The sequence below is a fragment of the Lycium ferocissimum genome, unplaced genomic scaffold, assembly GCF_029784015.1.
Source record: "Lycium ferocissimum isolate CSIRO_LF1 unplaced genomic scaffold, AGI_CSIRO_Lferr_CH_V1 ctg25603, whole genome shotgun sequence".
Taxonomy (NCBI): Eukaryota; Viridiplantae; Streptophyta; class Magnoliopsida; order Solanales; family Solanaceae; genus Lycium; species Lycium ferocissimum.
This window is the reverse complement of record NW_026722377.1, coordinates 1,316-7,708: the sequence shown is the minus strand read 5'-3', so window position 1 is coordinate 7,708 and position 6,393 is coordinate 1,316. Positions and strand designations below refer to the sequence as shown.

Genomic DNA, 6,393 nt, shown 5'->3' with positions numbered 1-6,393 from the left:
TTTGGTCTTTTTCCCTTTTCTGTTTTCTTTGTCTTTTTTCGTTCCTTTTTATTTTTAAAGATACAAATAAAAATAAAATGTCAGTAATATAAAATTCTAAGTATGTAACTGCTTGGAAGTTCCGCTGGCGGAACCAAATTATCCCTGGGTTTGTAATTTCTTTATCTCTTTTTGCATTTATTAACTTATCCACTTGGTAACTTCTAAATTATTTTTAAATTAAAATTCAAATCACTAACTAAATTAACCAATTAATAACTAATCTAACCACTTTTTGTCCTAAAACTATCCTCTTTTTAATAATATATAGATATAGATTACTCGCCCTCTTCTAATCGATAACTCATCAATCTGCACATTGTATAAATTACTAAATGTTTAAAGGTTCAAAATTGCAATCGCAAAAGCAAATACAATATATCTAGAGTATTCAGATTTGATTTTTATTATTTGATTAACTGCAAACGTCAAACTATTCAATCCACAACCTTTGATGAGAAGGCTAACAGGAAAGGAAAAAATTACTTCCTCCATCTAAAATTATAGTAATCTTATGTTATGTGCAATAAAATTCAGCGGTTTAATTTATTGATGAATCGTTATACTCCCTCTGTCTCAATTTATGTGGCACTTTTCGTTTTTCGAAATTCAAACTGTATGAACTTTGACCAATATTTTAAGATGTATTTTTTCACCAAATTGACATGAGAAAAGTTGCAAATTATAGTACTTTTCATGTAATTTTCAAATATATAAATTTTAATCTTAAAATATTAAGTTAATCTAATCCAATTTAGCTTCAAAATTTAGTCAAATTGACTCTCGAAAAGCGAAAAGTGCCACTTAAATTGGGACGGAGGGAGTAAATTTTTAAGAGTTGAGTTCATAAGTTACTCACAGATTCCAGGCTAAGATTACAAAGCAACACATTAATGTATTAATTTTATTTGAATCCAATAATATTTTTTATCATACCGCTTAATATATTTAAAATAATAAATTATGAGATGTGAAAATTAATTATTTATATAATAAAAAGACTACTTACTTTTCATAAATTCCCTTTTCTGTGGTTTTTTTTTTTTACAAAAAAAAAAAAAAAAAAAAAAGGAGAGTGCAATGTGCCTTGCTCCCTCTTTCTTTCTTATTTCATTAGTAAACCACCTTCTATTTTTTCCCCTTCATTTTTCCTTTCCGAAGTAGAATATAAAGAAAATGAACTACAAATTTTTACCACTTCACCTTGGAAAATATAACCACTTGATCGGCAGTTTTTGTTTTTTTAATTTTCTATTTTAAATTAAACTGGTAACTTCTCAATTCAATTATTTTTAAATTCAAACTCAAACAATAACTAATAGCTAACTAATTAAATAACTAATTAACTAATTTTTGTCCTAAAACTATTCTCTTTTTAATAATCTACTAGTATATGTACCAGCGCGATGCGCGGATCGTTTTAGCAAAAAAGAGCGGAGAGAGATAATAGAAACAAATGTATATGAACGATATGTGACATCTTGCAGATTTTATATTCTTATTTTTTGGTTCAGTCATATTGCTTACTAACATTTTCTATGGTATATATGGTGTGTGTAGTTGTTCTATGCTTCATTAATGACCATTTCTTCAAACCTATACAATGTTTTATAAGGTGTGTGTAGTTGTTACTGCTTCATTAATGACCATTTCTTCAAACCTATACAATGTTTTATACTTCGGACACCAAGATCACAAACTCATACAAATGAAAGTATCTTCAATGGGTCCTAAGAGAATCAATATAATCCCCTTAATAAATGAAAATTTCCTGAATTGGATAAAACAATTGTCTTATATTTTGTTTATTAACTAATATTATACTTAGCGGAAAATTTTATTAATAATGAAATTAACGAAATCAATTACAGAATGAATAAAACTAAAATCAACTTAGAGTATCTCAACTCTAAGTTAACTTTACAAAATATGATTTTACCAAGTAATCGCAAATAATTAAAACTACTAAGAAAAAATTGGTTCTAGTAGCCTTTACATCAATACAGCTCCTAATGTCTCCAAGGTCTCACCAGATGTGAGAGAATATACTTGTCAAGAAGAGAATAAAAGTTCTTCTTTACTTCTTTCCATTGATCTGGAAATAGTTTAAATATTTCAACAAACTTAGCACTTTATGGAAAGTACCAAAGCGGAGCCAAGTGGGTGAAGGGGTATTCATGGGAACCCCCTTCGGCGAAAAATTACACTATATATAAGGTTAAAATTATTTTTTACGTATATATAATAGATGTTGAATCCCCTTGACTTCTTCGTGTATTGACTTTTTCTAACCTTTGAACTCTCTTACTGAAAATCTTGGTTCCGCCACTGAAAAGTACTTCAGTCATGCATGTGTAATGTTACAAAGTTTCAATAGCAAAATGCTAGTGTCAATTTGGCTTAAAACACTGTACATCGCAGCAAAGTTTCAGCTGAACACCAAATTGTAAGTGAAAATTGGCAGAAAAAATCTGCACTTTTTATAGTGCATATTTTAGAAGCCTTCCAGCACACTTTCACCACAAATCAGCTCCACATTTCAGCACATTTTTAGAACATTTCAGCATTGCAAATGTCACGTTTTAGCACAAATTCTGCACATTTTAGGACTCGAAAACTTCACCAAAAGAATCTGCACAGTTCAGCATATTTTCTGCACATTAAGCACTCTAAACTTCACATTTCAACACTCTAAATTTCACCAAGAAAGTTCTGGTGTACTCATTTAAGGTAGCAGCAATTAATAGTTACAAAGATGATGCTTTAATTGTCATAGTGAGTGTGTAATTAAGCATAATTCAAATACCAGGAACAATACATAAAAGCAAGCTACTAATATAAAAAGACTAAAGTAGAAAATGGGAAATCTAAAATGAAAGCATAAGTGTTTTGATGGAAAATGTGTCTGCCTCCATAGCCTCACTTTCAACAATCTACACCTCATAGATGGACCACAAAATACCACCTTGATAGAACAATAAATATGAACAGAAGAACATGAACCCTGCAGCCTTCTCCCTAGAACTATGTGTTGCAATTTAACTTCCACATTTTGTTGTTATTACTACCACAGCGTTCTATTATTATTTGTGTTAGCAATTTTGGACAGACAAATTTGAATTCTTTAACTGCTTTTAGATGAAAGTTTTGATATAAATTATCAGGAATTTTGTACCTTGAAAAATATTGTTGTCGACATTCTTGCTGATGAGTTAGCATTTGGCACTACTAATCAGCCATAGAAGCAGACAGGTCTTTGCTTATGGCTTGTCCGTATAAAATAATAAAGCCTTCATCAACGTGAAATTCACACTGGCTGTCCTAGATAAGGAAAATGGACAGACAGTGCACCATATTTGATACTAATCTACTTTCGTGTCTTTTTTTCCTTTAATTCCATCACATTTACAGGAGTTCATCAATCCTTTATTAGCCACCCCTATAATATACCAAAGTTACATGTTCTCTATCTGTAAGTATGTATATGCACTTCTCATATATGTGTATGCTCTTCTCACCTTTTAATTAGTAAATGATAGTTGTAGCTTTTCGTTTGATACAGATAAATGTCATACATGAGGAAAATAGGGATCGTTGGTCTCTTCATCCTCCAAAAGCAGTATTTAGACTCATATCCATCACATTTACAGGAGTTCATCAATACTTTCTTGAAAACAATCATCACTAAGAATCTCTGCCTTCCACTTCCAATTAAACATCCCATCGTGAACTGCTAAAAAGCAAAAGTGATGAATATTACACATTAGAGTGGTTTTTATACTTTAGCAAAGAGGGTGTCTGATAACCAATTCGGCATTTAAAAGTTAAAACTGAATACCTTGAGTTTAAAAGCTTAATAATATTTTGTGAGAACAATTTTACATAAAAATTTACAATTGCCAATAACTGGTTCAAATAAACTTAAAATTGCTATGTAAAAGCTCAAACCTATTTAAACATTTGACAGATCATGGAAGTTGACTATTTTTTTAGATATGCTTTCAGTCTTATTAAACTTTATACATTACAAAACCAAACATCTCAACTTCAATCCATTATGGAACATAACCAACAGAATTATCTTCATTTCATAGCATATGTAGATAATCACATGTCTACTGAGTGAGAAATCTAATTTCAAGAGTCCTCTCATGCTTCAGCTTTAAGCTCAGGCAACCCATTAATAAAAATACCATTCAAAATTGAAAGAGAAACTTCTTTAAGCTTTTCCCTAGATCCCTGCTTTTAGTATGTTCCATAATCCCAGGGAAATCATATAATCCCGAAGTGCGACATTAACAATCCAAACTAAAAGTTGCTTGATTCATCGTGTATTCTACATTGCTCCACTGCCGAGGAGGGCAATCACAATGCTATGAATAGAGTAACCACAAGAATGCTAAGTATATATCACATGACTAACATTGTTACTTACCACTATTGCATTCTTTGCACTTCTTTTCCTTTTGTTTTCTGATTCAAACATGCCTTTCACCGTCTCTGGTGAGTTCTTCAAAACTGGTTCTCTGCACCTTTAAAAAATTCAAGAAGAATTGGTTATTGTCAATTTTCAAAGACACTTTCAACTGTTGATGCTAGTAGACTGACTCCAAATATTTCTTTTTGAATTTGATGGAGTTGAAGGGAATCGAAAGATTTAATAACATAATTGTAGCTAAAGATTGCACCCATTGTTTAAGGCACAGTGAATATGGAATCAGTAAATACTGAATGCTATTATAAAGTTCAGGAAAAGGGGAAAAAGGAAAAAAATGAAACTGCTATTTTGAGCGAATACAATACAACTGAAACGTGTATAAAAAGCCTAATCAGAATGACAACTAGTTGAGCAAATAAATAGAAAAACTCACAGAGAATACTAATACTATTCTTGAGAAAAAAACAAAAACAATATAAGTTCTGAATGGGAAGTGTACAATGACCTTCTAATCTTTTTGAGTTGCAGATAGCTAGCTAGCCTCCTGAATTTCTTAAATGCGACTGGAGAACTGGAATATAAACTATGGTTCCTTTATTACTTTTGTTTCTTTTATATCTTTCAAGTACAACCCCACAAACAAACTATTTGATCTATTCAAAGATTTCAATTTTGAACTACCATTTTATTTGGAAGCTTCTAGCAATCGAAAAATTCACAATTTAAAAAATATGATTTGTTTTGCTACCTTAGTTTTCCTTTTTCAATATTGGATTATTTCTGGTTAGAACTTCTATTTCATATAGAAAATTTCAACTCTTGGATTGAGAAATTACGATTTGTAATAAGTTAAGTAATATTAGCTTGGATTAACCTCTATTCAGTATGTTAAAGAAAGTAACACATTCTATAAGAATCGATCCCTTTATCCAATTAATGTAAAATGCTTAACCTCTTCCTATCATTTTATGGTAAAGTTAACGTTGCAGATTTGGACTTACCAGGTCAATATGTTTTGATGCACTCAAGCCTCTCTACCCCACAAAGGTAGAGGTAAGGCCTGCGTATATACCCTCCCCAGACCCCACTTGTGGGATTATACTGAGTATGTTGTTGTTGTTGTTCTCAAGCTGCATATCAGTAATGTCATAGAACTTCTCCCTTGGAATTTTCGTTATGTTTTCCCCTTGAAGTCAAAAGAAACTTCACTGCAATTAGAGGCCTTTCAATTGTTATCAGAATGAAACTGTGAAACATAACTTTAACAATATGAAAATAGATGATGTCTAGACTAACTATTAGCATAGCAGGTGATGAATATAAGTTTATTTAGAATGTAGGTGAATCTAAAGTTGGTTGTTGTTTCATTCATCTTCGTATCATAAGAGGTGACAAACCATTTAATAAAAATAAAAATAAACAAAAAAATTCTGAATGTGCAGTAAACCTCAAAATCTAATGCAAACTCTTTGTAGTTGCCCATTTAAATAGTCCATCTTTAGGGAAAAGTAAATCCCACCAATGATATGACGAACTTTTCGATTGCAAGGGCAATTGCCTCCACATAACCAATCTGGCCACTATACAACATGGAATGTAAGTAATCACAAACATTTAAACATAATGTAAGGAATCACAATTTTAAGCTTCTCATATGAACAAAATACATTAAGACACTGAGGCAATACATCATGACATGCATAAACATTTAAGCATTCCCCTTTTCCCCATTTTAACCACTCAAAATGGTTTACAACATTCCGGTAATTTCGAGGTTAATTAAAGTAAAGGAGCCCACCTCTTTTTTGGTGAATTAGGACACCTAAAATTAATTAAAGTCATTGTCTAAAGTTACTCCGTTTTTTTAAAAACTCAAAACAAAAATTCTAGGGAAGGGGTTTAATTAATCTAAAGGG

General features: G+C 31.1%; 1 long non-coding RNA gene across 1 annotated transcript; it reads right to left on the bottom strand.

Moving 5' to 3' along the window:
* Positions 1–3,558: 3,558 nt before the first annotated feature.
* LOC132043506 (uncharacterized) lies at positions 3,559–6,186 on the bottom strand. The gene is made up of 3 exons (XR_009411820.1): positions 5,479–6,186; positions 4,475–4,571; positions 3,559–3,769 (listed from the first exon to the last, which is right to left on the bottom strand). It is a non-coding gene; the product is annotated as an uncharacterized LOC132043506 (long non-coding RNA).
* Between the last annotated feature and the right edge of the window lie 207 nt (positions 6,187–6,393).